At 45.8% G+C, this 11,722-nt stretch overlaps 1 protein-coding gene across 3 annotated transcripts in view; it reads right to left on the reverse strand.

Moving 5' to 3' along the window:
* The window catches only part of LOC105451467 (A disintegrin and metalloproteinase with thrombospondin motifs 18), a 65,315-nt gene extending 54,382 nt beyond the window's left edge, over window positions 1–10,933 (reverse strand). For 2 of the 3 annotated variants that reach the window (XM_011691923.1, XM_011691928.1), the window contains exons 1-2: window positions 10,489–10,933; window positions 8,312–8,666 (exon numbers count right to left, since the gene is read on the reverse strand). The gene's annotated coding sequence lies outside the window, so the exon portion shown is untranslated. Of the gene's footprint in view, window positions 1–8,311; window positions 8,667–9,997; window positions 10,333–10,488 lie in introns of those variants that run through there. The other variant, XM_011691924.1, reaches the window with a different exon arrangement.
* Window positions 10,934–11,722: the final 789 nt, after the last annotated feature.

Below are 11,722 nucleotides of genomic sequence, written 5' to 3' on the forward strand. Positions count from 1 at the left end.
GGAGGAGATATTGATGGACGTTTCGCAAAGTAAACAAAACGTGCTGAATTCAGAAAGCAGACGACGACGCGCCGCTTGTCACGTCGCGCGGTTATTGATAACTCCGAAAAATCTGTATTCCACCTACCGGGACGGTATATGTATTCCGCGCGTGAAGATACACGCACGACGGACGGCCGCGCAGCTGTGCGCGGGGCACGTACGGGAACACCGCGGTGTTGCGCTGCCTTCGCGTAAAGATTCGTATCGCGAATAAACATCTTCGGATCGGACGGTTCGTTGCGTAAGAGAGAGAGAGAGAGAGAAAAAGAGAAGCAGCACCGCTCACGTTGCGGCCGAGGCCGAGGCAAAAGTATCACACGTCGAAGAGTCACAAATCGCTCATCGCGCACCCGAGGGGATCCTCCGTTTTCGCCATATAATGTCAGACGTTCGCGATCGTAAATCCCTAATTGCAGGTGAGCGCCCGCGCCGCTCTTTACAGAAGGCGGCCGTTCCCGCCACCACCTACGTTTTCACGTGGTGTTCCACGTGAGCGCCGTGTGTCTCAATGCTATACGGCGCGATTGAAAGTAAATTCTTTTTTTTTTTTCTTCTATTGACGGGATATATATAGCGGCGTGGCCGCTCGTAAACCCCCCGACACTTCGCGGTGCCTCTCTCTCTCTAACCAATCGCGTCACAACGAAGATGTACGTTATTTCGCGTGTTATGATATGCGTGACGCCATCTTTCTGTCTTTTTCTTTTTTTAATATAAATACAGGCGATGGTAGTTCGAGTGGCCATTTATAGGCGCTCTTTTGCATTCGCGTATCATTATACACACCTCCATTCTCGATTTTACGGCACGTCTCTATTAGGCATTCTAGTAAACACGGCGCAAAACGCGGCGATAAAGTGAGAAGAGTCTACTTGAAAATTGACGACTGTAAGAGGGAGTCATTACCTATCGATATTTCGCAACCGTACTATTATACGGCTGCAACAAAAATAAATTGAAAAAAAAAAAGAATAAAAACCTGTCAAGTACCGCGCACGTATAAAAGCACATTTATATCTCTTAATTGAGCGATGAAAGTCTATAATCCGCGTAAAATGTCTCGAGACGTAATGCAAACTCGCATAGCGAGAGCGACGCCGACGTCGATTTCGCCTTTCTCATTCTCCTCGTTTCGTCGAGCTTGACGCGCGCGAGTCAATTAACCGACTTTGATCGTTTTACTTTTGTGACACGGCGGATTAGAGTCGGAGGATTTTTGTATACGGGTCAATGCCCGTGATTCTCCAGATATACCCCGCGTCCGTCGCGCCGCCGCGCCGCCGCCGCTGCCGGCACGACGACGACGTTCTCTCTTATTCCAACGGAACAGCGTCGATCGGGTACGAGCGCGGCGGCGAGAGAGCCGCCACGCTGCCACCGCCACCGCCGCCGATTCGACGTCGAGTCCCGCGACTCACAGTCTCGCGGGAAAGGACTTTCGACGTTCAAGAAATCGCCGATTCACTTTTGCAATCGTCGAGCGTACACTCGAGCGCGAAGCGGACGCGCACAGCTGATCCAGCTGGCCGTGCAATGTTTAAAAGTCTTCGAGCCGTAATTCTCTGTGCAGCGCCGGCAATGGCGTTTTTTTTTTAACCGTCACCTACATCGTGCCGTTAAACGATGACTGACGTGTAACGTGTGAGGGTCTCGGCTTTCTGTATTGCAGATTCTCGCACGAAAGTTTCCAGAAGTAACGTAATGTATAATATTAAATGACAGTGATGACAATTAACGATAATAAAACCGATACACGTTGATTTGACAAAAATCCACCGTGGATCATCGCGATTTTTATTTATAATTATTACTCATTTATCCATTCCGTTCTTACCGCGTATTTCTGATAGATCAAAGAAATATTTCTCCGTATTTTTCCTTTTCAAGCGTACTCGATACCGGAATATATTTGAGAGATGTCTTTAATAAGAGATAAAAATATGAGATAAAAGCAATAAGCTAAAAAACGTGTTTTGTCTTCTAGGAAGACAACGATGAACTCACGTTCATAGATTTTTACATTGAATTTCAGAAATGCTTACACAGTAAAAAACGTTTTTGTATTTATGTTAAATACGGTCCACTTACATTCTTGTTAAAATTTTTTGTGTCGAATTTTTAATATATTTGCTTGTTGAATTAACATAATGTGATTATGCTATTTAAATATTTTGTGTACAATTGATATTCAATATTTCTCAGTGTCAAAATAATACAATTTATAAGTAAGTGAATAAATAACATAAAAATAAAGTAGTTTTAAACCGTAAATTCTAAGATGAATGAATAAAAGATAAATAAACTTGTTAATTTTACACGTTATAAGTGTTAATTTTACTGAAGAATAATGTTTCCACAATTCGTTTCCAAATTGTATTAGAGTGTTACATTTTTCGTATTATTTTTTACATAATGTTTGTGTTACTTTCTAACATATTTATCTTGCGTTAAATTAACACAAAAATTTGAGTGGACCGTTTGGGACATGTAAGATGTGTTAATTTAAAACAAATTTCTTAACCGTGTAGCAGCAATAATCCTCCGGGAACGATGATAGTAGATGCAAGATTGCGAATGCTCGGCGATGTTCAACCCCTTTCGAAGATGCGGGCGCGATGGCAGCATTACGTAATGGAGAACATGCAGTGAGGCAATCGTGGCAGTTAAAACCGCGATTTTAATTTACGATATATCAAACGGGACGCGTAGCCTTTTGCATCACAAATGCTGCCAGTCCTCGTAATACCAATATTGCTTATATCGACGGCGTTACATGATAATTGGTATTTTCAAGGTTTCACGCATTATATTAGAATATTTATTGCGGTTTATGATTTAATTTGTTTACAATGACAATCGTCGCGGATTCGAGGCGATATTTTATTCATGTTCGACGCATCGAATAATAATTAATATATACGATTAATTACGCACGAGCGACACTTGGAAGCATGCGTAACTTGTGCGTAATCTAACGCTCTTCAAATCCTTTCCTCTTACAGTAGATTTCATCAAAGGGTATAATTATTTTTTATCAAAGTCTCTCTGTCGCTTACTAATTTAATCCAATTTAATTAAATTCTTAATTATATTTACAATGTATGTATGTTTTTTTTTTTACTTAACTATAGAGAGAGTAAAGATAATGTATGGCTATACATTTTAAAAAAAGAACATATTTTTCTTTTACATAAAAATGAAAACTCATACATGTAAGTTTCATTACAACTGCAACACGATAGTTTTGTTTGGAGAATCTCAAAGTATAGTCAAAAAAAGAAAAAATCTCAATATACGCAGTGGAGTGTTTCACACGTTGCAATAACGTAGCACGGAAAGACACGAAAAGAACCTGGATTATTGCCTCAAACAAAACCGTAAAAATTGAGACGGCACGAGCGTAACCTTTCCCCGAGACCGGACTCGTTACCCAACAATGATTGTCGGGGGATGTCCTTTACGTGCTCAACGGACTGAGCTCGCGGGGAATTGCAGGCGGTCTCGAGACGTAAACCGCCAACCCGGACGTAACGTTCATATATCATATGTATCTTTATTATCATATCATCGCCGCGGATCGCCTGTGCAGTTTTTCCACCATTTGACGCGGTCTCTCGGGAGAGACAGACGATTGCGAAATTTAAAATATTTCCCGCTGGAAACGTTTCGCAATTCGACACGTCCGTCCCGGGGAGAATCATTAACCGTTAATCCTTTCGTCGTTCGGGACGATTATCATCGTTGATAAATGGAAGCTTTCTCTCAGTTATTTCCTACTCCACATTTAATTGGTCCGCGTCTCTCTCCCTGCGTTATATTGAACACATTAAGCTTCGCGATAATTACGCGTTTACAAATAGGATACTCCTCGATGGTTCGGGATTGAATAAATGTGTGCGACAACCACGAGAGAGTAAGATTAAGCTCTTCTGTTACTTTATGGCACATTCACGCGCGCGAAATGATCGATTTACGACGGGAAGACGCGGCGGAACGCGCTGCGTGATATAAAATGTGTGCTCTACGGAGAGTTAATGGGGAGACCCCGCGAGACGCAACACTTATTGCGGCGTCCTACTTCGTACGTGAACTATTCACCGCGAATACTTATCGAAACGTGGCTTTTCTCCCCGGCGTGAAAGTGCCCTCTCCCCTCCCCCCCCCTCCCCCTCCCCCACTCTCGACGAGAGACTTTGAAACGAACGGCGTGTATCAAAACTCTGATTTCAGGAGTCCCGTTAATATACGAGACGATCGAGGAAACGGAGCGTGCGCGCGCGCGCGCGCGCGCCAAGCGGAAGGAAACTCGCGGCGCGTCGAATATTTCCGCGCAATTAGCAACAGCTTTGCCCACACGTGAAAGCGGCGGTAAATTAAATCAGCCGTTAGAGCAAAGAAACAGAAAGCAACCACGGCCGCGTATACGGCGTCGCATATATCAGCCTATAATTGCACGGGTGTTATGCAAAAGTTAGTTAACTCGCGCGTAGTTGCGGCAAATTGCCTCGAATAAATCGAATCGAAGTAGCAAGGGGCGCGGTTTTGTTATTTTTCTTTAAATAGGTAACTATATATCTTGTACATAATGAAACTGTAAGGTATATATAGAAGTATGCAGGAAACGGATTTTATAATATGAACAGAGAGCATTGCGCGCATTAATTAAAATGCATTTTATGTTGCTCTACTTCCATTTTGTTGTTAAATGGAAAGCTCGCGGTTTCATTAATTTTTATATAATAGCGTTCAATCGTCGAACGTTGCGGAAATCAAAGGAAGAAGTGTATATCTAATAATAATAAAAGAATGTTTTCATACCGTTGATTGTACCGACTTTTGAGACCTTAACAGACCGCGACCGACCGGCTGCAACACGCGGGAAACTTGTAAGGCGAGTCACAACAGCGTCTAACGGCCAGGTTGGCTATAAATAAAACGCGACGACGAAAAATCTCGACTCGCCGCGGCTATTTGAAAAGTATAATCGTTATGGACAAAAAGTTAAACATTTCTACCACTGGGATTGTAGTTTTCCGCATTTTCTCCGCGGCTACATTTACAGTCCCCGCGCAGGTGCCGGGCGATTCGTTCCTTCTCTTTCCCAAATGAGATCGAATTCCTCGACCTCTTTGGCGGTACGCTACCTAATTGGAGCAATTAGCAATTCCCAGGTCAACGGTATAGCGACGTACAGAGTAGGGCTGTTACTTTTTACTCACTTCGAATATTCGAAGCTTCGACGTTAACTTCGACCATTCGAAATTTAAGGTTTCGTATTAGGGCTGGTGATTTTGCTTCGAAGGCTTCGACATTCGAACTTCGAAGCTTCGAAGTTTAAGGTATCTTCGAAGCTTTAAAGTTTCGAAGTTTCGAAAAATACATTTGTGCAAATAATAAATTTATTCGTTTAAAATTAACTTCAAAGCTGGAGCGATCGTGGCGCAGGGCGCTGCGTGGCAGCTTACCGAGGATTCAGCATGCCGAGGATTCAGGTTCAAAACCATCCAGAACTTACGATGCTCTGAAATGCGCTGCCAGTGCTCTACGGCATCTAGTGGCGCAAATCGGAGCACGGTCTCTGGAAAGCAATCGCCACCTCTCGGAAAGACAAGGCAAAACCATCAAGAATATTTCTGCGAAATAAGAACATATCCGGTAGAGACAGGTCCCAAGTGATATAGATCTGGTGTTCGACACGGGACTAAAAAAAAACACGGGGCCTGATGTCTAGTGCTAAGTTCTAAATGTAGAACGACCAGTGTTTAGCGCAGGAGCTGAACAAAGCTTAGTGTCTGACACAGAACTGAGAAAGACTGATGTCTGGCACGAGGGCGAACGGAAGCTCAATGTCGGGCGGCAAGGGGAAACTGCCATTGGAACCTCTCTAATAAAGTGGGACTTACAACTTTATAGAACTATGTGACGCTGGGCCTCTCGTAGGACCACCCGCATACCAACTACTACCTACTACATGTGTAAATAAAGAAAGATAATGATCCATAAAACAATCCAACTAAGAAAATTCAAGTCTTTAATGTATTTTTCGTTAACTTCGAAGTTTTGAATACATTAAAAATTTGATTTTAAACTTCGAAACTTTGGAAGAATTCGAAATTCAAATGTCGAAGCCTTCGAAGCAAATCACCAGCTCTAGTACGGAGCCATATAAGCGTGTATACCTAACGTTATACAACGCGATACGATTCTCGCCGGTTTCGGTTAGTGCATATACGAGCATATGTACGATATCGCAAATATATTGAAAACGAAAGTTTTATTCCGTCCTGCTTTTACGCGCGCGCAAGCCTGCCACTTTTCTCTTTTTGTATCCGCTCTCTTGCGTTACTCGCGATCGCGTTGCCGACGACGTAACCTGTAGCTTGGCAATGCTCGTGAAAATGGCAAAGCGATGCGCGCCTCCTTCCGTAAATTAATCAGAGCGATTAAATCCCATGGCGTTGACGTAAGCGCGAAATCATTAATTACGCGAGATTGTTGTAAGAGACGAAACGTTCGTTGATCCGCGCGTGGTTGGACAATGAGAAATTCCGCTTCCTCCTCGGAATAAAAAAAAAAGAAATCAAGAATGCGAACTCGCACGATCGCCGGGAGGACGCCTCCCAGGTTTTCGCGGTCGCGGGGAGACTCGTGTGTGTGTGTGTGCGTGTGCGTGTACGTGCGTGTGTGTATGTGTGTGTGTGTGTGCGCGCGTGTGTGTGTCTGGTGGGAAGAAACGAGAGTGATTAGATCTCACTTTCGACGCTAAGTACGCGTGCAGCACAGCCGGATCTATATACCTTCTCTCCGAAACGGGAACGTTCTCCTTCCCGAAACGTTCGATGCGCACGATTATCGTTTGGCAAACAATCGTGCTGCCACGTGCTGCGCGAAGGCAGCGAAGGTACGTACAGGTACGCGAGGTTTTCGACGATATACTTGCACCGGCGACGTAGAAAGTCAGGTAATCGAAGTTAGATAGATCGATCGGAGAGGTCGTTAGGTTACTCTCTCAGCCTCTCAGTCAACAAGAGCGGTAATAGAGAACAACGAAGGCATGCAACGCTATACGAACAATACACGGAAAGAACAATTTTGCTGAATCCAGATCTGAAAATAATTTTTGTTCAATAACCGAAATAATTTGATGGGAAAATAATTGCTAGAATATCAAAATCGTTTCATAGTCATGCTTATATCATTTTTAACATTCCAACAAAATTTTTTGATGATTCAAGAATTACTTTTCAGATCAGTATTCAGCAAAATTTTTAGACCTTTCAACAAAATCGTTCTTTCCGTAATGTTATTGAAAATAAATAATAGTAGATATTATTGAAAATAAAAAATAGTAGTTAGTAGGCTTGCGCATCTTTTGAATTAACGCAAGACCGAACAAGCGGAGGCGATAAGTGACATTCCTCGCTGCATTCTTCATCGACGTTGGTTTCACAACGTGTCGCCGGGAATGCTATCTATTAGCTTCTTTAGGCCTGATCGTACAATTTCACGTGACTTTTAATTAGGCGTTTATTCGGACTGTCCACGCGATACCAATTACGTAAATGGTGCGCTAGTTAGACTAGATTAGAGTATCTCCTCTACGGATTATAGAGCACTTTAGACTTATTCGGGTATTACGTGTGGAAATCGCGCGTAGCGGACTCAGGATAAAAAAATGCTGAAATCTCGATCTTAAAAAGTGACCTCTGCTATAAATAAGATCAGCGCGTGTCGCGATGATTGCGACACTAGCCTTGTCATTGTTGAGCACATTTAACAAATGACGGTGAAATAAATCGTGCAAAAAGCGCAAAGAAGTCCATTAATTAAAGTCTCGAGATAATAAAAGTTCTTTCGTCGAAAACTGCTCGTAATCATAGCCGATCGCTTTTTTCTACGCACCAATAATGTTGCGGTTGCAATTTAAGAATAATATCAGTCTCGTCAAACAGTTTTTTTCCCCCAGATTCGCTAAAAGGAGATATACGAGAATAATTCGGTGCGACAAAAAAGTCTCTGTTTTGCATTTTATCTCAATTAAAATTGTCGGCCGCTAATCGTAGAGGCCTTTCGAAATCGTCTTCGAACCTGCGTACTTTTGAAGAGGATTGCACAAAAGTTCGGTGTCGTTTTTTGCAATCTCGTAATCTCGATTTTTGCGAAATATAAATTTGGTGCAAGACGATTTGGAAATAGACGGTCCCCGATCGTGCCGCGAATTCGGGCCCACGTGCGCGACGTGCCGTGGCGAAATGAAGGGTATACTTACGTCATTTATGGTCGGTAGGAGTGGAGCTACGTCGATCGGATGTGCGATCTGTCGCGGCCCTCATGTTTCCATCGCTGCGGCCGGCGAGATCTTCAGCATGACGAACGCGGGACGACGACGACGACGACGACGACGACGACGGGGGGCGGAGAGGGAAGGTGGGTCCGCGTAGAGATCGCCCTCCTCACACGTGCACAATGCACAACGCACGCCGATCGGTCCCGCGGCGAGGAACCGAGGGAAGCTGAGAATTCGACGGGTCGGTGTTACGTGTCTCCTCACTCCGCGCGCGATTTCCAGCAGCCGTTTTCTCGCTTCCGCGTGATTCCGTATGCATCAATTCCCCGTATGATCACTGCACACCAACACACAGGTATCAGGAGGGAAAAAGAAAGAGAGAGAGAGAGAGAGAGAGAGAGATAGGAAGAGGGAGGGCGAGAGAAAGAAAGATACGGCTTGTTTTCGTGCGTCGCGATCTCCGCGAGCGAATATCAAAAAAATCGTCGACGGGACGTCACCAACGTCGAATATTGTGAGATTTGATCCTTTGCACCCTTCACTCCGGGGAAAAACGAAAAAATAACGCTGAGATAAAAGACTGACTCAATTTTGCATTGGCAACTTTGTCGGGCAATACTTTTCTCCCGAAAAGACGGAAAATTGCAAGTAGAATTGTTAGATAAAAAAAGAACGAGTGTTTATTGTTCGTCGGTGACACCCCGGTGTCAGAATGCAAAGAATCGGAGAAAATTTGACCTTTTTATCTCCGCGTCCGTCCACCGGTCGGACGACCTGGGAACGGCGAGACGCGCACGGAACTCGATTAAGCGAGGTGGGAAAGAAAAAAAAAGAAGAAAAGAAAAAGAAAGGAAAGAGAAGGAAAGAAGAGGAACGGTCGTTTAAAAAAACTCGTCCTCCCGGTTACGCAAAACCGCGACGCGGCGCGGTCGGTCGCGGCCAGAAATAAAGAGTCGCGCGCGCGCGGGCCTTTTACGACGAAAAGCCGCGCGAGGGAAGAGTTTAGCGCACTTGGTGCGCCGTTTACGCCCGCCCGGGTGCTACGCGTGCGTGTGCACGCGCACCACGTTGCATTTGATCGCGATCGAGTCGGCTTCGAAAGTCCAACCTTAAAAAGGTGCAAATTTAGATGAGATGCTCGGTTTAGCGTTAGGGCCATGGTACACAGAAAAACTTAAGCAGCAAGACGTAAGCAGTAAAGAAAAACATGTTGGACTTTTGGTAGTCACGTAACTTCGACTTTGACAGCGTCAAAAAAAAAGAAGCTGGATTTTCTCAGCTTCAGCGTCAAAGGCTGTTGTTGTTTTGTTCTGAATATTTTAGATACGAATGATACGATTGACATTAAACTTGTTGTTGCCGCTTTTCGTGCAGGCCAACTATGATCACGTAATTTTGACGCTAAAATTGAGCATCGAGCGTCGAGCATGAAAAGGCACCTTTAAATCACGCGCGTCGAAGCGACTGCGAGATCTCGACGATTTTCTCAATTGGAACGATAATTTAATTTATTCGCGATTTTACCGATATTAATAAGCGCTATTTTTCCGTCAATGCACGATCATCTCGTAGCGGATTTTGCGGAATGCGTCGAGGCGAGCTTTACGAAAGCAAAAGTTTACGTCTTCGTCGACAGCGACAGTTCAGACGACAATTCGTTAACCTCACCTTTCGCGATACTCGACTTCGAAGACGAAAACCTTCGCCGCCGCCGTTACGTCGCGGAAATGTAGAACACGTTTTACTTTTCCACGCACGTGAATTACTTGTCGATACACGCAAGGCACATACTTTTCACTCTCGCCTCGCTCTTGGCGGCACGAAGAAACGACGCGACGAGCGCGCGACTCTCGAATTTCGGGGCGCGACGCACAACTAAACTGTGCGCGACACGCGCCGCGCGAACTTTCTCCGTATCGATATCGATCGATCTCGTTACGTGGGACGCGGAAGTGCGCCCTCGCGCGGGATTTCCGCCTTGTTATCCCCCACACCTCTCCCGCGCTCTTTCCGTTTTGAAATTCGACGTAAATTTGCGGCGAATCCAATTTTTTGGACGCCTTGCACGCGCACCTTTGGCACGCGATGGAAACGCGAACTGGGTAGAAAATGGGCGCGAACACACGAACGTGTGTTCGAACGCGACTGCTTAAACTCACCGATAACTCGCGCGCCGATTTCCGCAATCCCTATAGATCCGTAATATATGTATACGTATATATATTATGTATCTGGGATCTTTCTCCCGGTCACTCGAGACGGCGATCTTTTCTCAGGGTTCACACGCGCGGCGCGTTCTCTCCGTCTCTCGACGCGGCGAACGACTCGAACGGCGCGACGCGGACGATGGGCATATCCTCCTCTCCCAATGACACCCCGCCGACGGACTAAACTCTCGCGCCACGAAGGACGGGGCACGCGCCGCGGATCGTGCGCGCGCGATGCGGTGGTGGTGATGGCGATATCCGAAGAGCCCTCGCGCGAAGGGGGGAACCGCGTGAGGGGACCGGGGGCCGCGGACGAGGAGGGCCGTACAGGTGGTGTTTAGGCACGCGCGCCGGCGCGGATTCGGAATTTAAGTGCGAGTGCGCGAACGGACTCGGTGTAACTGCGACACACAACGACGGCGACGGCGGCGGCCGTGTCGGTGTCGGCGGGTGGCGAGAGTCGACAGCGGGAAGTGGGGAAGTCGGGCCCCGGCCGCCGCCGCCGGCCGACGCCGGCCGACGTGAGGGACCGCCGGGGAAGGACCCCGCGGCGCGGTCTGCTCTCGGCGCCGCGCGCCGCGCCGGAGCTCTTGAACGCGGATCACGACTCGTTACACACGGCTGTGGCTCGCGCGCAGGAGAAGGCCGTCCGAGAGTGTCCGAGCGAGGATGGAGCGCATGGAGCGTTTTAATAAACTTAACTGACAAGTGTAATCGAACAAATTATAAAAGTTGACGAGCTCGACGCAAATATCTAAATTTGTCCTCTTTGCCGCGCGCGAAAAATTACTCCGTAAAATTACTCGGGGCTCGGTTTTCGAAGAGTCGCCCGTGCGCGATTTTTCGAAAGGTTAAACTTGAGATTATTTAAATTCGAGACGCGTTCGAGATATCGAATCTCTCGATTCCGACTCCGGCGGGACGAACGATGGATACGCTACGAATGCTACGTCACTGCGCGCTGCGTTTCGAGTCATCTGTTCCGCTGACGCTTTGTTTATGCAGGAGGTTGTTTACACTAATTCAGCATTAAAAACGTGGCGATAAAGCTATTTTAAATAAGATTTTAGAATACCAATGTAATAGCCAATAATAATAATAATAATAATTGGAAAATGTTTGATCGAAAATATTTGAACTTTGGTGCAAAGTTCACTTCAGATGATACGAATATAATTCGTGACGA

This window comes from Wasmannia auropunctata, unplaced genomic scaffold (genome assembly GCF_000956235.1).
Source record: "Wasmannia auropunctata unplaced genomic scaffold, wasmannia.A_1.0 LD336051.1, whole genome shotgun sequence".
Lineage (NCBI taxonomy): Eukaryota > Metazoa > Arthropoda > Insecta > Hymenoptera > Formicidae > Wasmannia > Wasmannia auropunctata.